The following is a 26,451-nucleotide window of genomic DNA, read 5'->3' as shown; positions in this document are numbered from 1 at the left end:
TAAAAAGTGTTTGTAACTCCCCCATTGTGGATGCCAAGGAGGCTTAAAAAGATACATATTGATCTGTTCAGGAACTGCATGCCATTAGTGCCTTTGAATTGCCAAGTGTTCCCGTTGGGCTGAACTCAGCTATCCTTTTGTTATGCCTACAGATGAAAGCCCCATGGTTTACTGTGGTTGGTTTATGTTCTGCCTTCTTCTCCAGTCCTGTAAACATCGACAGTCAACTCTTTTTTTATGAACATTTTTTGGCTTCCACTAACGTGAACATGGTTGCCCCAAGGGTATACAAAGTCACCTTCTATTTTTCATAAGAACTCAAGAAAGATTTGTACTCTATGGTGTTACCAAGTGTTACCAAGTGGGTCTACCCTGGCTCCTTGTTTTGACAAGCTGTTGAGTTGCTCCGATTCCATGGCCCAAATCAAGTTTGATGCCCTCTATTTGCTCACTAAATTAGATAAGAAAAGGTATCATTCTTCCAAAGACTAATTGAGTTTTGTCCTCAGTCCACAACATCTCGACTGGAGAGTGACATCCACTGCTGACCACATTGAAGCTATTTGTACGTCCCTTATCGTCTATTGGGCAAAGTCTTGTGGGAAGGCTGGGTACTAAAAGCAATGGATTCTAAGAAAATCCTAATTGCATCATTTTTTTAAGAAGTACCATGTGATTTACATGCACTCAACCTGGGAGACAACAAATCACTGCTTTTGGAGAGGCATGAAACGTATTTCATCCCGCCTGTGGACTAGGTCATTGGCAGGGCCAAATGCGGCCTAGGGACTTTTGCTTTATTAGATGTTAAGGAGTTGGTTAAAGAATTTCACTCATGGTCGCATATTTTAGAAGTTTTTAGAATAAATTACTACCATTAACCCATTGAATTGTTATAATGCAAAACCGTCACAGGTGCCCACTAACCATGGCTCCTTGGGATCTTTAATTTCACAATAACTAGAAAAGGGGTGGTCCGGACAACTTGATTGTTGATGGCAATTTTAATATCCATCTACTTAAAAATCCTCTTGGTGTTAGACATAAATCCCCTAGGTGAAGGGTCTCAGAGGGTCTACACATTGAACATTCTAGTGAGAGGACTGAGTTAAATGCCATATTGAACAACAACAACCTTATTGTTTCTTTTGATGAATTGGTTAATTCTAGGACACTGCATATTCTCCCTACTTTCACCGGTAGTGGTGGTGCTGCAGTAATAGATTACATTTTTGAATCAACCCCCTTTTTTAATGATTTCTCATTTTGAAACTTCTCATATCTTTTATAGCGACCATAAGCAGGTTTCCCTCTTTTTGATTCGGTTGCTTCCACCTGTTGCAAGCACACATGGGGTCAGGGGCCAGTGTCTGCTAACTCACTGAGGGGCATATTATCAAGCAGGGAGTTAAAATTATCGCAGTTTTAGCAGCAGCAAACTGCTGCTAAAGGGGAAATAATGGCCTTGATAATATGCCCTGGAGAATTCCAAGAGAAACCCATGTTCACACCAGAACCTGCAGAGCAGCGCATGGGGCAGTCAGGAGGAATTTTCTCCTGCATTTCATAGCATATTGGCACAAGGACCGCAGCGTTCCTGAGGCTCATGAGGCACCGGATCTTAAACGCATCAGTCGACAGAATTGCGACTGAAACGAATCTGTAGGAACATCACTTTCCTGCACCATATCTCACTTTTGTTAATATAAACATCTTTTGAGTAGAGAAACGTGAGTAAGGTGGGGATTTGTGTACCCCGTCCTGAAGATGGAGCTCTGACTCCGAAACATGTTGACAGACACACAGAGGAGGTAATGCACATTGTCCTGCATAACACACCTCCCTTTCTTTTTTCACCTTTTAATAGCGCCAGCCCGGGAGCCCAATTAAAGGTTTTTTTTGTTTTTTTTAATACACCCCACGAGCCAGGCTCTTTTTGACATCACTCGCCGATAACCTCACTACTCACGCACATAAAGTAAAAAACAAAAAAACTCACATACACCACACATAGTCTTTCTAAGTGCTCCCGAGTAGTCGCAGGTCGTAGCACGCCGCATCCCGTAGAGGGGTGCAAAGACCCCAATGATGAAGCATGACACCAAGGGTCCTTTTGGTGTGTGAGGGGTATTCTACCAACACTGGGTGTTCCCCACCACAGTAGGGAAACCCTGTATTGCGTTCTATTGGATTCTTGTGGTTTATGCATATTTGATCAGGGAGAACGAATCCAACTAAACAATCTCTCACTCCCCCCACCCTGTTATCTATGGCACACCAGAACCTGGACATCTATTGGAATTCTCCAGAGCATATTATAAAGCCCATTATTGCCGCTTTAGTTTTCCGCCGCTAAAACAGTGATAATTTTCAACGCCCTGCTTGATATTATGCCCCTAAGGGAGGTGTTTAAGATGGCCATTGGTGGACTCTGATCATTTTAAGCAATCTTTGGGGCATATTAGCAAAGACATGCGGTATTTTCCGCAAAACCCGCTTAGCGCGTTTTTTTCATCGCCGCCTATCGCTGGATATTATCGCAGAGATAACACGCTATTAGCAACTTTTATCTCTAATGCAATAAAATATCCAGCGATAGCAGCTAAATGCGTGAATATCACTGGAAATCTAATGATATTCACGCATTAATATTACTGACATGCAAAGTGGGCCCGACAGGAACAGTTTGCTAATAGGGCGATAAAAAAACCAACACTTTAGTGGGAAAAAATGCCGCTAAAGCGGCGATGAAGCCCTTGCTAATATGCCCCTTTGTTTTTCTGTTGTGTGCAGTACTTTTCCACTTGCTTAGATATAAATGCTAACACTCAGGCGATTTTGAACGCTTTAGGTAGCATCTCTCAAAGAGTAGCAGCGTTACTTTATCTCCCAGGATTTAACTTTGCCCCACCTGTACCCAAATGGTTTGTTCATAATTCCTTTAAAGCACTATAAAGATTAAAGCAAGCTCTAGTGAGAGATGGTGATCGTACAGCTGTCTGTCAGAGGATTTATAAGTTAGAACTCAATAGGCATAAAAAAGCTTTAAGGGATTTAGGGGCATATTAGCAAGAACCTCGTTAAAATTATCGCTGCTTTAGCGGCTGGAAACTGCAGCTAAAACGGCGATAATGGGCTTGCTAATATGCGTTATAGAATTCCAACAGAACCCAGGTTAGATGTGCAGGACATCTAACCTGGGCTTCTATTGGAATACTATAAAGCATATTAGCAAGCCCACTATCGCCGTTTTAGCGGCAGTTTCCTGCTGCTAAAACGGCGATAATTTTAATGAGGTTCTTGCCAATATGCCCCTTAGTTTTGGGTGATTTAGTGCAGGCTAGCACTTGAAAACTAGCTCTACCTTTTAGAATATAGTTAATCAACACTGCTTTGTAAAGGTGAATACCTTGGCTGTATGCCAGCATTTCACTTAGAACCAATGGGTTGCGGACTTTGGAGGTGGATATAATTGCATGCCATCATCAGAGGACAAAGAGATAGGGTAATTGCCTGAAGGGAGGTCGAACCTTGTATATATGTTAGAAAAGGCTATTGAGGGTATTTCAGGACTTTCTCGGAATTAGGCCCCTGGCCCAATGGAATTCCTACAGACGTTTACATTAGTGATGCAGCGGTATGAGGTATAACTGATTTAAAATGCTGCGGTGAGGGAGGGCCCTCCATCCTCCTGGGCCACCTCATTATAGTCCATGTCTTTAAAAGAGGAGATAACGATACCCCAAAATGTTATTACCTCACATCTCTAATCGATTCTATTGTAACGGTACTGGGGCAGGCCATTATTAGATAGGGTATTTAACTGTTCAAGTGAAAGTAATATTATCTCTGCTCTCCAATACGGAATCAGGCCAGGTAAGTCCACTACTTGATCAATGTCTGAATCTGTATAACTAATTAATAAATGCACAGTAGCCTGGTCTGGATCTGTCCATCTGGCCTTTATGGACCTTACAGAGACATTCAACAAAGATAATCACAATAAATGATGGTGCATCCTCTCTTCTTTAGGGGTGAATCCTGACATTGTATACCTTGTAAGGGATCTCCATGCTAATACAACAGTGTCAGTTTGGCATACTAAAGACTTTGCCCTAACTCACCACTTCAAAATGGGTAGGGGGGTTTGCAAAGTGTGTATACTCTCCCCATTCTTGTTTACTCTATATATAAACAGGCTTGAGAAGGCACCATCGGCTGCACAGGGAGATTGTTCCCAAATAGGGACTTGTTCATTCGCTCCCAGTTCTGCTTCATTCAGGTGATGCCATTTTGATGGCTTGGATAGCCACAGGCCTACAAATTTTACCAAGTAACTTTGTGGCCTTTATGAACAAGCTGGACCTATCAATTAACTAAACCAAGGGGCAGATTTGCAATAACAGGTGCATCTCTGCATATTAGCAGAGCTGCACCAGTTATTTTGTGTCACAGAAAAATAGCCTTACGCCACCATGGATGCAGCGCATTTACAATGCGTCGCACCATGGCGCAAGGATAGTAATATACGTGACGCATCTTCTGACGTAAAGGCAGCGCATTGCTGGAGTCGTGTCCTAAGCACGACGCAAATCCAGCAATGGTTTGGAATGCCTATTCCTAACATGCTTCATCACTCCTTATGCCTGATTCAGTCTTGTATATTTCACTTTCGTCACTGTGACGAGGCTTTCCTACTTCGGAACGCCCACCCTGCATACATTATACCTGACGTATGTATGATGTAGAGCAGGTCTTTACAACGTGACCTATCTCACTAGATGCGCCACGTTGTAAATATGTGGCATAGTGGCGCATTGTTTACGACGCCAATGCATCACAGAAGGGACACAACGGTGTTGTAAAAATGTCGCAAGGGACTTGTAAATCTGCACTCAAATCTTATGTCATGGTGGTGGGTTCATGCTTAACTAACTAGATATAAAACATTTGAGATGAGCAGCCCCACCTTATCAAATGTAATGGCCTTTCCATACCTTGACATTTTGATTGACTCCAATCTGAGTTGTCAATTCCTCATCCCAGAGAAGAAAGAGGAGTTTATTAGCTCCAATGCTAATGTTGTTTGTTTCACATCTAGATTGGGTAGCAGATCACTCAAGGCATTAATGAAGATTTTCCAGGCCAAGTGCATCTCCAAGGTTTCATATGGTTGCAGCATTTGGGACTATGTGGGAGTCAATCAACTTCAGATCATAGAAAACTGAGGCGCTTGTTATGCGTCTCCCAAAGCACGGTGTCACTTTGTATGCATGATGAGTTGGTAGTTAAATATCTCCGCGTCTTGATAGGTTTCTGCACCCTCCTTTGCTGGATTAAGGTATGGACGAAGGGGGAACTGAATCGGAACAAGCTTATTTGAAGTGTCTACTTGTCACTTGATCATGCTTTTAATATTCCTTGGTTCAGCTATATCAAGGAGTCGTTTTAGAGCATGGGTAAGAGGAAATTATTCCATTGTCCTGAAATTATGTCAAAGAGAGATTGGAAATGGGTTAGTGATCATTTCATAGTACAGAAAATATTGCTCAGAGAAAAGATTGAAAGGTGAAAACCTACTGCGAAACATTACATGGAACGATTCTTGCTTACTAGGTTTAATTTTTTTTTCTTCTGGATCTGTTGCTCACTTTGCCTAGAGGTTGGCATGAGTTAGGGTCTCTGGGTCCCTGTGGCCGAGACAATGTGTCTCCACATGATACAATGCATTTTATCAAGTTTTGTAGGTTCTTTGATGGGCCCAGGAAAGCTTTTATTTTTCCATTACTCAAAGTTAAGGGATTTTTACAAGTTCAACCAGCTCTTATATTTTTACAGTTATCCGATGACAATGTCATTTTTAGTGTGGCCTGTTTTTTTTTAAAGCCACTATGAGATTGCGGCATTTATGAACTGATCAATTGTGTTACATATTATAAATGCATTTTTGCTATTGTATTGCATTTGTGATTATGATATTATGCTTTTGTTGTTTTAAATGTAACAGAAAACAAGTTTCAAAGACAAGTATTCGGTGAAATGCCAATATTGTCAAAGCCTGTTGCAAGATTTTATAAAGAAAGATACCAAAGGCCAGCTCCTTTGTTCCCAGGAGGATGAACACAAATGCCCTTAAAACAAATGTTGGCCTCCTTATTACTTCAAGCAATTCATGCATGTTGTATTGGTATCAAGGAGGCAGGTTTGTTTTAGGAGTGCTGTAGCAAGGTAATCATAAGAAAATGATTGCATATTGTTCTTCTTCTCTTGTTGTGGCTACCGCTCATCTCTTTGAAATGTTTGTAAACATTGTACTTGGGTTGCCCCTTACAGTTGCTGTTCAGTGTGACTTGGCACACTAGACTTTTCCATGTCTAGGGTGGCCCAATATAAAATATTGTTACTTTCTGCTTCTCGCATTAAACCAGTTCAATGACCTGTGTGAAACTTAGCTTCCTTGTTCCTTTATGCTCTTTGGGGACAACCACATGAATTGTTACTCACCACTGCTCACCCAACTAAGCCCTGTGTTTACCTTACTGATACACCTTTACTGAACTGTGATCTTGCATATTATGTTCATTATTATTGTTTCAGAAAAGACAAGGGAGCTCTAATTGCCTGCTATGCTGTATATACATTGTATCAATGTTTTAACAGTGGGTGTGTATACTATGCTCAAGTCTCCAAATTAAAGCCCATAGCTATACTTGCATTTTAGTCACTTGGAAAATTGTGACTATTTTATATTGATTTCATGTATGCAGTTGGGATTTCTTATGAATTTGGGGTTCTCTGAATGCTGATCAATTCCTTACTTTAGTCTGAACTCCTGATTAAGAATGGGATTTATGTCAAGGGTTTTATCAATGCTCTTCAATTGTTCTTTGCCAGAAATCTGGCTCAGCGCAAATGGCTAAGCAAGCATAGGACTAATGATGATTGTGGAGAATAGGATAATGAAAACTGAAGAGATTGGGAACACCAAACTGCTAACTGACTAACGCACTCGTTTCCTAGGTATTGGTACACTTTCAGAGTATAAATAGGTAAAGGCAGCATTTGAAGACATTTCTCTCAGGCATCTATTGCTTGGTGAGATGTCATGAGTTGTTGTGGCTTTTCCCTTCATACCAGGTGTAATAAAACAAGGCTTTTTACAGATGACCTCCACTTTATGTCCCCATTTGGGCTACTAGATGCTGGTTTTCGGCTCTGACAGTGCACTGGAGCCTGCTAGCCAGGCCCCAGTGCCAAGGCTCTTTTCCCAAAACAATTATGTTTGACCTGGTAATCCCAAATTGCCAAAAAATGTACCCCCTTATAAGTCCCTAGTATATGGCACTAAGGGTACTCACGGCATAGGTGGGAAAGCGGTCCCCAGGGTTGCAGCATGGTTTTGATCCACGTTGGGTGACTCAAGCAAACTACTGACAGCAGGCATGCCATTGCAGACTACGGGAAAGTGTAAACTGCTCAAACTAGACTGTGCCCTCACCATATGTGACACAGTCAAATACACTATTTTTAATATATGTCAGGCACCCCTAAGGTAGGAGCCTCAGCCCAGGAGGCAAGGTGCATGATATTAAAGATGAAGGCTGTCATATGGTTATTACGTTTCCATAGGTTGTGTTAAGTTAGCATGTGCTTATTAAATGTTTAAACGCCATATTTTCTTTCTGCTTCGGTTTGCACACGACACCTAATTGTTATTACAGCTTTTAACCTAGACGAAAGATGTGATTTACTTCAGAATAATATATTATTGTACTGGTATCAGTCATGCCTGGAACACTTGGTACAACTGTCTGCACACTGAGAACTGCACACTCTAACACAAGGTTACTGTAGGCCTGATCCTCGCACTACGTTAGTCATAACACAAATAATGTTTGTGCCAACTTTGGGCTTTACGTGAGTTCAAGATACAGAACAGGGAATTAGAAAACACACTTGATGCTGGACATGCTGAGAGCTGGTAGCTGTTGATGTGATCTCCTACTACTGAGAATTTGAGGTATGGGTTCGCCCAGCTAAAGCCCAGATGAGACCTTCTTAGATATAATATAATATGCTAATTAGGGTGCGCGAAATATAGGTGATACAGAATTCTATAGATTTTTGCATCATAATATGTTATCACAGTTTGCTTACTATGGATTAGTGACTATGCTGCTGACTCTGATTTTTATAATATGCATGTTGGTATTATACAAGATACTGCGTTTGAGAATGTTGCATTGAAAAAATAAACATTTCAAACTTGCACGTGTTCTCATTGCCTCCCAGTTTCGGTTTGGAATGATAATATAACGAAAGAGTGTTCATGTGTTCCACGATACCTGAGGTATTCTAAGTTCATGTTCTGGATTGTCTAAGACATCGGGAAGTATTCACTCCCGATGAGATACTGTAGCTAGCCTGGTAAGGGGATTTCTGAAACATAGGTGAGTTGTGGGTCACCCTGACTCATCCAGGTTCTAGGTCTCTGAGCACAGTTCTGTGAGAGAACGGAAACCCTGCGACATGGCGCCCAAACGTTGGTTGGCCCTATAACATGACACTCGAGTAGTATATCATTCAAACCTTAACGCCTACATTCCCGTTTCCGGAAAACGGCAGTGTCGGAAAAACCTACCTATTTTTGAAATAGGTCATTTTCAAGCTTGAATCTATCTAAAACGGTTTCCTTGAATTACTACCCAGTTGTGCTACAAAGTATAATTTGTTTTTTCTAATTCCTGTGCTAACATGGCTCAAGCCGTGGACATCCCGCAGCATAGTCGCATTGCGGTGCGTGACCATTTGCGGATGTATGATGTTCCTTTGGAAGGCTTGGCTGTGGTTCTGGTGGTGAGCGCGGAACATGCTTACCCTTACGAACTGTTTTATTCATGGGTGACATTTCCGGAGGTGAACGCAAATACTGGTGTGTTTCACTCATACACTGCTTCAGATGTACCGGCTGCGTACGCTCCGTACAGAGCACTGGAGGTTCCTATTGACGCTTGGCAGCATGGAGTTTGGTTTGGTGGCGCCCTACCGCACGCTATGACCGCTCCGAGGTTAGGTCCTTTGTCCATTGCGGGCACTAGTTGGCCTGCTTTGGGTGGATTTACTCCTCACCCTCGACGTAACGCTTGTAACGTGGGCGAACTGCGGCAGCTTCATGAAGTCGCGGTGGGAGTGATTAGAGCGCTTGTTCATTACATTGGACGTAATGTTCAGGACGCGGCCCCTAGAGGCGCACAGCTTCGAGCAGAACATGCTGGTCTGAAAATCAACCCGGTCATGGTTAATTCCGTGATGGGTAAGAAGCCCCAGGAAAAGGACGATTTTCCGTTCTGGCTTGCTGAGAAATTCGGCCAGCTGGAAGCTGTGTTTCCTAATACGAGTCCGGGTGATAAACACCGGATTCTTACACTAAGTTTGCCGAAAGATCTGGCTCCTGACCTTGCTGACTGTGAGACCTGGGGAAAAACTTTCGCGGCGGTCTATTCAAGGTGCTATGGCTCCCCGTCTGTGACCAATCTAGGTGGGGTCCTTAAACGTGTTCAGGACGAACATGGACCGGAGGCGGCTGTTGAATTGGGCATGCGCCTGTGTGGCTCCTTTGAAGTGGTTTGCGGTGTGATCCTTGCGAATGTCAAGGGGGATGCAGTGAACTTTCAAGTTGCTAACGCATTAGCGTTGGTTCCCGAGCCCGACCGACCCCGACAGTTAGCAAAGATTATTGTGCATGCTTACGCAATGGTGGGCCGCAATGCAAAGGGGGTTAAAACTTTTCCTGATAAGGAGAAGAAACAGCCCCAGAGTCAGACATCGGAAACTAGTGGTCAACAAAAGTCCAAGAAACAAAATTGGCCTAAAAAGCAGAATCAGGGTAAGCAACAACAACAACAAATACAGGTTTCTGCTCCTGCGTCTCCATTGCCTGCGCAGTTGGATCGTGTTTATGATTTGCGCGACCGCGCAATGATTAAATCGCCTGAGAGGTTTCAGGCTTCTGAACAACGCTCTCCTCGTTCCTTTCAGGACTCATCGGCTCCGTCAACCGGTGGTGGAGGGGGCGGGAAGGGCCGGGGTGGCCAGCAAGGACGTGGTCAGCCCCGCCTGCGTTCCAGTGGAGATCAGCAGGAAGGCTCTACGCCCAAGAGACCTCAGTTTGCCACGAAGAAAGTCGCTGCCCTGACCGCGCATCGTTATGCCCCAGATAGTGAGAATGCGGCTTCGGAATCTGACGTGGGCTCTGATCTTGCTGGACAGCGCTGCAGAGATTACCATAGTGAGAGAGGCCCTCCGTCCACTGTTGAAGGTGACAGCGACTGAAACTTTTGTTGTGATTGAAACTGCAGATACGCATGTTGCTCCCCCTGAAAGACTTTTTGAAATTGTCCTGTTAATTGAAGGTGACATTCAGCGAACTGTAAAAGGGGTGTTTTGGGAAAATCTCTCGTCTACGTATGACATTTTGCTTTCGGAGGCTGACTGGCCCCCACCTTTTGTTCTCGCAGCTCCGCGAGGGGAGGAGGTAATCCTGCCCAGCTTCGCGCACACTGTGCCGAGGGTGGAGGCGCTGCATTTTGCAGAAGAGTGGGCTCTGGCGCTTGCGCCGGCTGTGTACCGCAATCAGTGTGGCTGGGATAAATTGTCACCAAGCCATGAGATTCCTATACGGTCACAGCCACAGCCTCAACCCCAATATCCCATACGGCGTGAAGCGAAAGCTTCAGTCGCAGCTATCCTTGAACAATTGGAATATCAAGGTGTAATTGAAATGTGTGTGTCACCGATGAATAACCCCCTTTTTACTGTTAACAAACCGGACGGATCATATTGTTTGGTTTTGGATTATAGGCATTTGAACTCGCATTGCCGTAACTGTGCAGTACAGAATACGCACGGCTCTGCGTTAGTGAATAGTCTTGAGCGTAAACGGTTCAAAACCACGCTTGACATTTCCAATGGTTTTTATGCACATAGATTAGATGGTCTAAGTTCCCAATGGACCAGTTTTACATGCGCCGGAGTGCAAAAAATGTTTAAACGACTCCCAATGGGCTACAAAAACAGTCCGGGAGTTTTTTCCGCGCGCATAGTCTCTCTTTTGGAGAGCTTCGACCCAGTTGCTTGTTCGTATGTGGATGACATTTATCTCACAGACGACGATCTTTGGGAGCATCTGTGTCGAGTAAATAGCATAATTTGTAACTTTGCTGACATGGGTTACAAGTTTAACTTTGCAAAGTCGCACATTGCAGAGTACACAGTGTTGTTTCTAGGTTACGAGCTTAACCATGAAGGGAAGGGTTTAGCACCCCATTTCCTGGAGAAATGTGCACAGTTGTGCTCTCCGACAACACTGAAAAAATTACAATCTCTTCTGGGTTTTCTGAATTTCGGGAGGACTTACATTCCGGAATATGCCCAGCGTATCAAGCCTTTGTATGCTTTGATACAACCATCTTTTTCCAAATCATGCTGGCTGCCTGAGCATTCGGCAATTCTGCAGTCTTTGCAGGCTGATTTGCTCGCTTCTGAATACTTACAGACTCGTGATAACCAGACCAACCTGGTGATAAGAATTATCCCTGGGGCGGTGGGTTTCACGTACCTGACTTTTAATGAAGGAGATACAGTACCTATTGCTTACAAGTCACACTTGTACACTTCGGCTGAATTGCGTTTTTCCACTGTGGAGAAAGTTTTAACGGCTGTGCAGATGGCGATTCTTAAGGAACGTGCCCTGTCACAAGGAAAGCGCATGTTGGTTGTTACCCCGTGCCCTGCCTTAGAGGCGGTTACGAAAGCCAGTGTACCTAATTCCAAAGCTTTGCACCCTCGGTGGATTCAATGGGCTGCGTCCTTGACGTCCCAGGATGTCACGTTTATTTTTGGCGCCACCTTACGGTCCCAGGAGTATTTACAGTATGAGTTTGTTCATCCTGCTCCATTATCAATGCGGCCGTTGGAGGATTTCCATTGCATCATTTACACTGATGGTTCGGCGCAGGTTGCGCATGGCTCTAAACATGCCTACGTTTCCGCTTGCGCCATTGTGGTCGGTGCCATGGTGAACGATGAGTTCAAGTCCAGTGTCGTGCACACGCAGACGCTTGGAGACTGCACCGCACAATTGGCAGAGCTTCGTGCTCTGATGCTTGCATTGGAGTACGCAGATCCTAGTGTGACGACTTTAATCGTAAGCGATTCTTACTACTGTGTCCAGTCTTACAATGAAAACTTGTTCTTTTGGATTCAGAATGATTTTCGTGACTCCAAAGGTAGCACAATAAAACATAAAACTATCTGGGTCCGAGTGGCGGAACTTAAAGAGAAACTGCCACTCGTGTTTGTGATTCATACTCTCGGTCATCAGCGCGTGGGGGTCCACGCTGTTGGCAACTCGCTTGCTGATGAAGCAGCGAAGTCAGCGGTATCAAAATACTTAGTTGCAGCAGTCACGAGGTCCAAAAGCAAAATCGATGATGACATCTTGGCAGCTGTAGCTGCAACGGAGAAGGGAGGTAAATATCCTGCGGGATTCCCTTCTAAATACACATACCACTTAAGTCCCGATAAGGTTCCTTATGTGAAAATCCCTGAAGTTGGCGAGCGTTTAGTTCCCAACTCGGATCGCAGAGCTGCTTTGATTACAGCGGCACATGAAGGTGTGGCGTCTGCGCATGCGGGCGTCTCGGCCACTGTAACTCAGCTACAACAGAGATTCTGGTGGCGGGGTCTGTACAAACAGACGCGTGAATATGTTCTTCAATGTAACATTTGCCAGCAGATTAAGCCTTCTACTGCTGCGCATCCGCCTCAGACACAGTTGTACATCTCTAATAAACCGCTTGGTTGCGTTTATTTGGATCACTGCGGTCCTTTTTCTGCTGATACTGCGTTTAAATACATCTTAGTAGCAGTTGATTCATGCACACGCTTTGTATGGGTATGGCCGCATCGAAGCGCTGATTCACGGACTGTCATTAAGGATTTGCGTGTCTTTGTGGGAATTTTTGCCTGTGGTACTTTCCATTCGGACCAGGGCCCGGCTTTCGCCTCTAAGGCATACAAGGCTGCTATGGTTTCGTTGGGAGTCCAAGTCAAGTTTTCAAGTCCCTACAGACCTGAGGGTAATAGTGTAGTAGAACGAATGAACCGCGACTTAAAGCAATCTTTGACAGCCCGAGTTATAGGTACTGGTAGAAACTGGCTAGCCCACCTCATAGGCGTGCAGCGTGCGCTTAATAATCTCCCTAGAAGGTCTCTGGGTGGGCGGACCCCATACGAAATGCTCTTTGGTATCAAGATGTTTGTACCTGACCTTGATGGGCCGGACTACAAGGCCCAGGCCGGGGCCTTTGACGTAGATGAACATTGCAATGTTTTACAGAATCTACAAAAGACCAGAGACAGTCTTGCAAAGGAACATTTGCCCTCCACATCGGATGATGCGTTGCAGATCCCGGTAGTTGGCTGGCTACCCCAAGTTGGAGAACTGGTTCGAGAGAAGATCGATAACAAGAAAGAGTTTGGTCCCTCATATCGAGCACCAGTCCGAGTCCTTGGAGTGAAGGGCACAAGAACAGTCATTTTACCACCACTTCCAGGTCGTAAGGAAAACAGATTTATTTCTATTGACAATGTCAAGACACACAGGGTGGCCGATTCTTCATAGCATGACACCGGCTGTATCCTGTCCTTCCATGGTGAGGCACTCTGTGCTGGCTATTACATCTGGTGCAGAACAGGAGGTGTCCCTCGAGATGCCTGCCATATCCAGTCCTTTATTAAATACTATTCCTGATACTAACATTGATGAGCTAAACTACACTTATCCTACTGATTTATCGATGCCTGATTTGCAGACCCGTTTGGCAGGCCAGTCCAGATTCTCTTTTGACTCTGATTCGGAAACATCAAAGAAACCCACAAACATTGCAAGATATGCCACGTTGTTCAAAAAACATTTTTTAATTCCGCCTTGGACATACATTTGGTTGATCCTATTTTCATTCTATCTTTTTATGTCAATTGGTTTTGTGTTTTATTTTTTCCGCCTGATTGATGGTCACTACGTTAAAGAAAGAACAGGAATTCGGTACCTTAATGGAACATTGAACCCTCTTTCCTCTTCACATTCTGCGCACAGACAGAAACGAAACTTAAATGCAGTTAACATTACAGCTTGGCCTGTCCTTGATGGGATTGTGTGGGATGCGGTTAGGTTTCAGATACATGGGCCTACTGAAGTGATTAATGTTCCAAATGTGCTTAGAGTAAACATGGGAGATGTGATTAAACAAAATGTACGTTCTGATGATTGGGATATTCAGGCCGTAGAAGCATTATTCTCGGATTTGAAGTATTATGCTGCCTTCGATGCTGAGGATCTGTATACAGATTCTATTAATTATGGTGATTTGTTTTGTTTTCAAGACTATGGTAATAATTTTTTGCATAAGACAAATTCCAGGAGGGTTGCTGTAAATTATACACAATGGGAACATTGCCCTGCTCCATTCAGTGGCAGTTCCAATACATTTCTGAAAAAATATACCTATTTTACAGACTTTGATCAGTCTAATCCCGGGTCATTTTATTTTAAAATGACACAAAAGCCCATTTCCAAAGTTAGACTTACCGATACAAAATTACTGTATTCGAAGTCCTTTTTAGACAGGTTGGCTGTAGATGGCTACGAGTTCTGGAAAGGAACAATTGACCTTAAATCGGTTTGGGGTACCAAAGATTGGCAGGTACAAGGCACTGAGGCTTTACACCGTGCATGTCTCATCCCGAATCACATGTTGTTTTTAAATTCTACCATTTTCCAGACAACATGCTTTGGATTGGCTAATTCTAAAAAATTAAATACACCATCCATCCCGGATTTAAATGAATATACAGGTTGGGGTAATTTCACTGATTCCTCCATTCAAGGGTTGCAAACTCTTTTACACAATTCGTCCTTTAACATTTCCAGTTTGGATTCCAAGGGTTGGCTGGTATGGCAAAAGAGTGCTGATTCTTGCCAGCGCAGATTTATGGGTTTGGCTGAGGGGTTCACACAACTCAGGCCCGATCCACGTTTTGAGGGAGACTATTCTGTCACGACTTATTCTGTGGGGAAGCTGTGTCAAAATTGGTTACAGCATTCTACTTTAGCTGCAGTTAAACTACATTTGTCTCAATTACATGATAATGTGGATTTAAACGATTTCATAAAAGGCCCTGCTAAAAGTAGATCTAAACGATTCCTGTATGCAATTTACAATGAAATTTGGAAAGTTAACCAGGTTGAGGCTGCTAAACGCCTAAGGGCTATTGATCAAGCTAATTTGGAAAAAGTGCTTGCAGTGGTTGATAACAGCATTAACACGCTTTCTTCCCGAATTTACACTTTAAATAATATTGTGTCTTCTGTTGTCGACATTGTACATGATGAAGTGTCCGTGTTGTATCATGGTCAAAATCAATTGCGTTCTGTGATGCAGTTTGCGTGGACACTACAGACTCTTAAGTCTGGTCGAGTGCCATGGACTTTTTTGAACATATCATCATTATTTGCCCCGTTTAATTTGACTGAAAAACAGCGCATGTTGTCAATGAGAGATGCTACATTTTCTATGTTACATATTGAAAAATTAGAATCCCTGCCATTTTCGGTGGCTGAAGTAACTGCAGCAACATGGCTTATTCATGGTGTTATAACATTACCTTTTGCTTTGTATAAATTTACAAATTGTATGAAATATATTGCCATTGGGCGATATGAACCATTAGGCAGCGCTTTCCTCCATGAGACATGGTCTTTACCATACACTTACAGATGCCTTAAGGAGGGGAATGAAGTGAATCTGAATGGTGAAGAATGTACACAGTCCCCTGACCGCTCACTTATTTGCAGACACATCCAGTTGCATGGTTCTTGTAATCAGGACAAACCGAATTTGGCCTGTGTTTTGAAAGGGACACCAGTTCCTGCAATAGTTCCCACGTTCACGTTGTTGTCCAACGGTAGTTATTTACTTTTAAATAACGAGTTTTGTTGTGGGTTAGAGGCTGGTATCGCATATGTGGTTACCGTGTCTGAAAGGGTCGTTTGCTGCAAGAATGTGTTGTATCCACCCACGCATGGGAATTCAGAAGTTTTAATTTGGCCAAGAATACCAACCTTGAGAGCTGAATTCAATGGTTTAGGCCGTATAAGAGCCCTTTTGTCTCAAAAACAGGTGGCCCTGAGCTCTGCCCGCGAAACTTATGTCCTTCACATAGCAAACACACGCACAGAAGTACAAGCGCTTTTAAGTACTGATTTGCCGGTTCATTTTTGCGAGCTGGTTCATCAAATCTTTAATGCCTCCTCCACATCCAGCCTCGCTCATTTTTTTAAAATGGTTAGCAGTGGTCTCGCGACTACATTTGAAAAAGTATTTGGTATTATCCCTGCGTTCTTTCATTCTATATTCGCTAGTCTATTTGGCGGATTTCCTGTTTTGCTGGCTTTGGCTGCAGGCGTTCTGGTGATATTTTATTTCATAAAACATGGATGCCCATCCTGCGCAAGGAAACGCACAGCACCTACTGATGCAGTTTCGCAACCGGATGCTTGATTATTATGGATCCCTGCCGCTTGCGACTTTAAGCACGGCTTTTGGATTATCTTTCAGATTTTCCTATTTCACCTGTGTCCAGCCTGTGTTTCATTGCCTGAGCTGTGATTTCGACTGGGCCATTGATTTGTGTCTCTGTTTACCGCCTTCTCCTGACGTCGACTTTGATCAGCTGATGTCCCCCGTAGTGGCTCATGAGTTGGTCTGTTCTGGCGAAAGGGTTATGGCTGTGGCAGCGATGCATGGACTAATGGGTCAGTGGGACATATTCGCAGCAGCGCATGACTTTCTGGCACAGAGCGTTCTCGAGAACCCACTGAGTTGTCCTCTGATGATGCTAGAGGATCAGTACTGGAGGAGCACGTATGTTCTTTCCCATTGCTTAATTGGATGGCTGAACTGTTTTCGGATGATGACAGTGATTTCATGTTGGAAGCTGTTGCTACATATTTTGCATATTCATTCAAGGAGGAATGACTCTGAATACTTCCATCTATATGGCAAGTGACTTTTTAGTAATTCTGAATGGTGCCAATTTCAATACGAACATTCGATTTTTTCATATGTTCAAGGCCTGTTTATTATATTTAGGCCTCAAGTTCGACTTTTTATATTTTGTGTGGCCACTATAGGCATTCATACATAGTTTTTGTATTTTTTAAATTTTACATACATTACATACATTTAGCTTGGCTCAATATCATTGAACTCTGCTTTCAAGTCTTGCCTCTCATAGAGTATGGGCTTATATATTTGTCTTTTGACCGTCCTCGGACCATTGGGGGGGTGTCATATGGTTATTACGTTTCCATAGGTTGTGTTAAGTTAGCATGTGCTTATTAAATGTTTAAACGCCATATTTTCTTTCTGCTTCAGTTTGCACACGACACCTAATTGTTATTACAGCTTTTAACCTAGACGAAAGATGTGATTTACTTCAGAATAATATATTATTGTACTGGTATCAGTCGTGCCTGGAACACTTGGTACAACTGTCTGCACACTGAGAACTGCACACTCTAACACAAGGTTACTGTAGGCCTGATCCTCGCACTACGTTAGTCATAACACAAATAATGTTTGTGCCAACTTTGGGCTTTACGTGAGTTCAAGATACAGAACAGGGAATTAGAAAACACACTTGATGCTGGACATGCTGAGAGCAGGTAGCTGTTGATGTGATCTCCTACTACTGAGAATTTGAGGTATGGGTTCGCCCAGCTAAAGCCCAGATGAGACCTTCTTAGATATAATATAATATGCTAATTAGGGTGCGCGAAATATAGGTGATACAGAATTCTATAGATTTTTGCATCATAATATGTTATCACAGTTTGCTTACTATGGATTAGTGACTATGCTGCTGACTCTGATTTTTATAATATGCATGTTGGTATTATACAAGATACTGCGTTTGTGAATGTTGCATTGAAAAAATAAACATTTCAAACTTGCACGTGTTCTCATTGCCTCCCAGTTTCGGTTTGGAATGATAATATAACGAAAGAGTGTTCATGTGTTCCACGATACCTGAGGTATTCTAAGTTCATGTTCTGGATTGTCTAAGACATCGGGAAGTATTCACTCCCGATGAGATACTGTAGCTAGCCTGGTAAGGGGATTTCTGAAACATAGGTGAGTTGTGGGTCACCCTGACTCATCCAGGTTCTAGGTCTCTGAGCACAGTTCTGTGAGAGAACGGAAACCCTGCGACAAGGCATAAATAATTGCAAGCCTATATATCCCTATAGTGGAAACTACTATAAGTGTGAGTGGTCCATAGGATCAAATGGGCTTCCCCCCAAGCATTCTCGTGGCTAGCAGCTCCATTATGGTACAGCCAAAGAATGCTATGTTTGTTATCAAACAACATGCCTTCTCACCCCTGACACAAATCTTGTGGACTGGGTGACATGATATGCACCCAGATGACTACCTTAGAGGTTGCACACCTAGTTGCCCCAGCTTCTCTTTGCTCTGGCTGGCAAGCCTGTGTTTTCCACACCCGCTGCCACTAAGACAAGATTCTGACCTCCTGCCATGCACTGTGATCACTTCCAGGTGTCAGGAACAAAGGCTTGGGCAAGAAGGAGGTCCCACTACCCTCCTCCTAAGCAGGCTAGTGACGTGTCTCTGATTTGTACCAGGGATGACTCCCAGTGTGGGAAATAGCCCTCCCCCTGCCCCAGGCACATTTGCACACGTGCAGAACAAAAATTAGCTATGCGAGAGGTGTACACTCCCAAAAGGCTAGACACACGTCCAGGATGAGCAGCCCGGACTGTACACCACAATGTGATAGTGTTTAGACAAAATATTGAGCTAAAATTATTCTGTCACAGAAATATTGAGTTTTTAATGTCGTGATACACAAATATTGTGATATCATTAACAAAAATATACACTTTTCAAGGTAAGTAATATCAATGCCAAATATATCTGTGTTGTTAATATCATTAACAAAATTATAGTTGTAAAAAATATCATGTTTTAATAATCTTTATGTATTTTAGTTTATATTTTCATTGTATATGTTATAAATTATAAGCCTAACTGTTGCTAATATTTTTTAATATAGGTTGTCATTTTTAGACATTTTAAAATGTAATTTAATTGTTGATTGTAATTTAAAGTGTCATAGCAGGTTGTGGGGTTTGAAAGGGTCAAGTGTGGGTAGTTAAGTAATTATAATTAATATTAATTAATATAATTAATAAGTAATTGTGTAAATTGTGCAATTCATTTATTTTTAAAGTTATCTTTCAGTTGCACGCTGTTGGGTTTGTAAGAGTACAGGGTGGGAAGTAAATTAATTATAATTAAATAATAATTCATTGTTAATTAATATTAACAATTTATTTGTTAATGAATTATGTAAATTGTATAATTTATGCATTGTTTAGGTTACATATTAGGTGCAGGTTGTGGGGTTGTTAGGGGTAAATTAAGTGATTAAATATTACATTTGTAATTAATATTAATTATGTAGTTGATAATTATTTATGTAAATTGGATAATTAATATATTTTTTACGTTACATATATATTGGAAATAATGTATTGATATTGAATTATTAATATATCACCCATTATTTAATTGACAATGACGTGCATTGTGAATTTATCATACTAGTTAAGTTACATTTCAAGTGTGGGTTGTTTAGTTTGTAGAGCAATAGGGTGGGAAATTAATTAAGTAATAATTAATTACTAATAATTAGAATTTTAATTGAAATAGTTAATGTATTGATGAATTTGTAAACTATTTAATATTTAAATCTAGTATGTGAAAAATAGGTGTTTTTATTGTGTTTTGTAGGAGAATAGTTTGGGAAGTTATTTAATTTATAATAAATAATAAAAATACTTATTCACTTAATACAAATAGTTTCATTTTTTAGTCAAAATGTTAATTGTGTTATACTTTTTAAATTTCTATTACATTGTAAGTGTTGGCTGTGATGTTTGTGAGAAGATAGTGTGGTATTTTAATGAAATCAATAATATTTTTTTAACTGATAATAACTATTAAAACATTTACTACTTATGTAATTTGTTTAGTTTTGTTAGAATTTAGGTGTATAGTTTTTGTATTTAGAATTTTCATATTTTGGGATATTAAATAGAGTTGTTAAAATATGTTATTTATTTGAAGTGAACTACTCTCTCTCAACTGTTGCACATATTGGAGTGAGAATAGTCAATTTTACCCCTTTGGCGTCCAATACTTTCCCTACTGTTGCAAGCACTAGAGTGGGAATAGTAAATGTTACCCCTCCGGAGTCCAACGCTTTCCCTACCGTTGCGCACACTTGAGTAGGTATGGTAAGTATTACCTCTTCTGATTCCAATGCCTTACTTACTGTTGCACCGACTGGAGTGGGAATAGTAAATTTGACCCCTTCTGAGTCCAACGCTTTCCCTACTGTTGCGCCAACTGGAGTGGGAATTGTTAATTTGACTCCTTCTGAGTTCAACGCTTTACTTACTTGTGCACTGACTAGAGTGGGAATAGTACATTTTAACCCGACTGAGCCCAGTGCTTATCCTACTGTTTTATAGACTGCTGTGGCAATAGTATTGTTAATATTGTTTAAATATATATCATTATTATGTGTTTGTGTATTAAATTATAGATTTTTATATATAGTCATTTATGTAATCTTTTCCATATTTTTCGTAAAATATATTTTTGTCTTCTGGCTATTTTTTTATGTATAATTAAAATGGCAATATTGAAAAAAAAATGCAGTTTATTTGTTAACTGTTTTTATTTTTTGTACAGGTATGTAAATGTACGTATTTGTAATATTAGTTTTTCATTATATATGTATATATAAACATACACATATTAATATATATGTGGGTTTCTTTGTTTAAATAAGCATATATATATTTTAAAATATTATTTAAAGATATTTAATTCACATTATATTACTGTTATATGTTGAAATATTTAAATTTACTATTTGTAACTATATAATAAAAAATGATATTTATGTATTTTTTTATTTTATATATCCTACTTACTGTTATATGTATGGGAAAACTATATTTTTGTCAATATTTTTGACACAATAGTTCTGTAGCATGACATAAATGGTTTTGATATTATGTTAGGGACACCAATTTAATTTCTGCCAGCTTTAGACATTTCAGAATAGAGGGTTCTGGATAGAAAACACCCGGATGTGGTCACCTCAGTTGCAGATCAGCTGCAGAGACTAGCAGTCCACTGGCTACTAGATCCCACACCCGTAATTCTAGGATTCTGAATTTACGACTTGTGTCGTCGAACACAGGACTTTGCACACAGCACCAAAGCATGAGAGGGATTCTTTGTCCCTGTGGCAACAGACTTAGAATTGAATGTACAACCCCCGTCCTTGCCTGAAAGTTGGCACTCCCGGAGAGAGGGAACCCTGTGAAAGCCAGAAACACCCTCAGACTACCTTAGACTAGTCACACTAGTCCCCTGAAAACTGCCCCTAAAAAACACTCACCAGATCCACAGAATCACTGGCTAACAGGCCCTGGATGGGATCACCTAAAGCCAGGTGGTCCAGTGTGTGAGAAGTTAGCCTGGCATATGATGTCCACTATTGATGGTGGTTGTAAAGTCAACCTTATAGACAAGCTATCCTAGTGGTAGCATGGACCAGCAGTCTTAGGCTAAGACTTCAGAGAGCATGTGAAGCAAGCTGTTTTCCTAATTATAATCCCTTGAATACCAAATGAAAGGACACCACACAAGGTATATATCAAATATATATGTATTTATTTCTAACACAACCCCTCTGCACTCTTTATGAGGTCAGAGGTCAAAGTACATCACAAGTTACTAAATTAGCATACGATAAGTTGCACAAATACAGTTATGCCCTAGGGGCCTCACAAACCATATACTAAGGAAGTGGTATAAGAACCAAGTGAGAGTTAGACAGCAGGCCTAGGGCCTGTAGAATCGCTGGGACTACACTAAACAACCAAAGGTTAGGAAGTAGGAGGCCCACGGGAGACGCGTGCAGTGTCTAAACACAGTCGCGAGTTACCATTGACTTATAATGGAAAACGAAGAAGTTACAAAGTTACTGTTTAAGGACACTTCCGGATGGACTAGGATGAAACCCTTTTAAACTAGGACACTTCGAGAGTCAAGATCCACGGGAGCACTGAAGTACTCATGTTACCTCGCCCAGGGAAGCCGGGTGCATAGGTGCCTGGGCAATAGTTTGCTTAATCTTCACAAAGGCCCCAACAACGCTGGGATGCCTGGCTTCACCTTGGGGGTGCCCAGGAGGGGGCATCTCACAGGGAAAGCCAGGAAGGGTTCCACAGTGGTATACAGCACCAGGATGCCCCGAGATGGGGCGGCAGTGCGCTTTACAAGTATGCACACATTTACGCTTACATTTACATTTGGTGTCGGGTTTCGACGTCGTTTTCTATGGAGATCTGCAGAGAAGTGCTGCAGGCGACCAGAGGAAAAGTGTCCGGGTGGATCCAAGGGTGTATTGGCGATGTGAATAACCTGAAAGCAGAGGGGACAGAGTCTGGGTCTCTAGCCAGTGACCAGGAAGGAATCAGGAACGAACCAGGCGATGTTGCGTGCTTGAAGGTGAAGAAGGTGAGTTTGTCTCTTCAGCCACGAGGTCCAGGAGGCATCGATGATGACCAGGAGCTGGATACGAGCTGCACCACAATGGATCTAGTTGTCGGTATCCAGATTGGACCCGACCAGCCTTGGCAACTGCAACCCATGCAGGATGACAAGATTGGCTCTGTTGCAGACCAGCAAGGTCTGTGGCACTTTTACTTTGAAGGGAAGCTGGAGAAAGCCTGGAGCAACCAGGAAAGCAGTTTAGTTCAATAGAAAAGTCTTCAGGTGGCTCAGTAGTCAACGGGCAAGACGCATCAAGCTGAAATGCAAGAGCAGGCCCCATGTGGCACTCGTGGAGTATGGAGGGCTGAGCTTCAGTGCACATGGCACTCAGGTCTGGGGCTTCTTGTACCCTAAGGCACAACTGCAAGGGAACCTCAGTAGTTGAGCAGTTAGCAAAATGCAGGATGTCCAGGGTGTCCGGTCCCACGTCTCTTGTGTCTGCCACGGGTCTCTGCTTTGCTGTGGATGTGGGTCGGAGTTAGAGAAGTCTGAGAGTCCAGTTCCTGTGTTGATGAGTCTTCGGGTTCTGGCAGGAGCATCAACAAAGCAGACCGGCAAGTTACTGGTGGTGCCTGTTGCATAGGGTGGTCACTCCTTGACCACAAGGGAGATGTCTACCGTCTTCTAGTCAGAATAGAATGTCGAAGGTCCAAGTGTTCTTTATCAAAGTTTCTTTCCAGGATAATCTAAAGTCCTGGGGACACAGCTCCTATACTTACATTAAGCTAAGGGGCCGGATTACCTGCCTAGGTCCCTCCTATGGGTGGACCTGAGAAGGGGGTGGTTACACCCCTTTACCTTTGTCCAGTTTCGTGCCAGAGCTGGGGCTGGAGTGCCCCAGCAACTGGTTTGAACCGGGCTATGCATAGAGCACCTTGTGTGCCCCAAGCAATGTCTAGATGCATTCACTGAATGCAGCCCTCCCTGCCCCAATACACATAACCCCTGTCTAGGGAGGTGCTGGCACCTCCCTGGACAGGAAACCTATTGTCTAGGCCACCCTTGCTGGAGTTTCCTCCAGCACCAGGTGGTCAGACTCGTGTCCGTGGCAGCAGCATCCATTTTGTGATGCTGAGGCTCTGATTAACTTTAACCGGGTAAAGCAGTAACATACATGTCTTTTTCCTCTAGAAAGGTGGAATGCTACCCCCACCGCCAGAATTGGTGGGGGGGGGGTAGTATTCCAAAGTGTTTGACACCTTACACGACATGTTTTGATAAAGCCAAACCAAAGTTAGCATTAACCGCGAGGATTATAATGCACTTAAGAGGATATGGTATGACTATATTATAGAAGAGCTATAAGGAGATGGTTCCGAAAAATGCAGAGGGGCTCAGCTCATGCTAGGGCACCCTCTCACATAAAACCAAGCACTCCGCCTCCAGGATTGTCGAGGCCTACCATATGAGTGACTTATAGGTGCATATGTGTCTATAAATAAGGTAGATATAGGCATACTATATCTAAGTAAGGGGTGATTACACCACTTTACCCAAGCTGAGTGATCAGCCTGTGGTGTCAGTTTGGAGGGCCAGCCAGGGGTGGCATAATACATGCTGCAGCCCCTGGTAGACCTTGGATGCACCTATGCCCTGGGTACCTATGGCACACTATACAGGGGCTCACAGAGGTGACCCAATACCCAATCTGGTATGTACCTAAAGTACATGGTATCAGTTTAGAGAGAGAACAGCTGGGCTGTGGGTCTGATTAGCAGGCCCACAGCCACATTAAAGTCGAAAAATCAGAGAATCACAGCAAAAAGTGGGGGTGACCCTAGGAAGCAAACCCTACTCTCCTACACAGTGCATTGTGGGAGTTGTAGTCTTCCCTGCCACAGAGTTTTAGGCTTCTACCTCACTCAACAGGACCCAGTGAAATTTCATTACCTTTTCGCTGTGCTTACATCTGCCAAAGCTTGTTGGTTGCCAATCCGGCAACCAACCAGTGCACTCAATCCTATATCTACGGGGAACACTGTGCAACCTTTATCTGGCATCAAAAACGGTGTTGTGTTTTTGCATTCTGATTCTTGCAGCACTATGTAATCGTTAAAACCTATATCTTCTCGGATCCTGTTCAGTACCAAGGGCAGCAAAGACAACTCTTCACCCGGAAACCAGGGGCTAGATAAAATGTATCTGACTGTCATGGCCTGGTCCAGGGGCCCTCAGGTCAAAGGCCTAAGGCAATATAAAATCTTGGGAAGAAAAATCATTTTAATGACATTATACCTACCCATCAATGTCAGCTGTAAATTATTCATATGACGGGCATCCACTTCTAATTTACCTATTAAAGGATTCAAGTTGATCTCCACTATTTCCTCCGGCTTTGAGCTAATCTCTATCCCTAAATATTTGGATTTGCCAACGATCCGGGGGTTTGCTAAATTAATTTTATTGTTACAGATTATTTGGGTTTTGGCTGCGTTTAAATGGTAACCCGATATCGCACCAAACTGTGATGTTAAAGTATGAATTTTATGTAATGCTATCTCTGGAGAATCCGTCAAAATTGCTAAATCATTAGCTTAGCCAAGAATTTTTGTATCACCACCCTTAGCCTGCACTGGTTGAATTAGTACATTGTTAAAAATGTTCTTAATTAGAGGGTCGATATATATCGCAAATAATAGGGGGGAACAGGGACACCCCTGTCTTGTTCCTCTGCATATATTTATTGTTGCTGATTGAGTCCCCATCACCAATACTTGAGCTGTTGGTTGAATATACATACTCTGGATGGCACAAATATACTTCTCCCCAATACCATAGTGCTTCAATGTGGCCCATAAAAAAGGCTAGGAAACCCTATCAAAATCTTTTTCCGCATCTAGCAGAATTAAAGCCATAGGGTCTTCTGTAACCTTAGTATAATTAAATAACGCAATTGTGCAGCGTATATGGTCAATAGTTTCACGGCCAGGTACAAAGCCGTGTTGTTGCCGTGAGACCAATTTTTTAACCACCCTGTCCAGCCGATTTGCAAATTTTTTTTAGTAAATTTTAATGTCGCTATTAATTAATGTGATAGGTCTATAAGACCCGGTATCCGAGGGTGTCTTGCCTTTCTTTAAAAATGTCACAAACCTAGCCCTACCCCAGGATTCGAGAGGTGTTGCCCCGTTCTGAACAAATCAAAACGTCTCTAACATTACCGGAGTAAGCTGAAGTCGAAAAATCTTATAAAATTCTCCTAGTAAAAGGTCTGGCCCCACAGCCTTGTCACTTGGAAGGGAGTCAATAGCTAGCCATAGCTCGTCTTGTTTAATCTCGGCATCAAGCATACCTAATTCTTCTGTAGAAAGTGCACCTACCTTAATTTCACTGAGATATCTTTGTATTTCTTCCTGAGCCCCATGATTATCTCTAATATCTTAATCGTATAGATTTTGATAGAATTTATGAAATGCCAGCACTATTGCCCCTTCCTCAGTGACCAACGCGACCTTTGGATCCATAATGCTATCAATATGGGAGGTAGCCAGTTTATTCTCTGGTCCGTACAGGAAGCATCTGTCCAGCCCTTTCGCTATTTCATAAAGTTTAGACCGCCAGGCTAAAAATTTTCTTGCCGCTTTACCCTGTGAAATTTTGGCTATTTTGGCCCGACGGGCCAAAATAGCTACCCCTTTAGTCTTTGCCTCTAATTTAGTCCAGGAAA

This window comes from Lissotriton vulgaris, chromosome 7, assembly GCF_964263255.1.
Source record: "Lissotriton vulgaris chromosome 7, aLisVul1.2, whole genome shotgun sequence".
Lineage (NCBI taxonomy): Eukaryota > Metazoa > Chordata > Amphibia > Caudata > Salamandridae > Lissotriton > Lissotriton vulgaris.
This window is presented reverse-complemented; position numbering follows the sequence as displayed.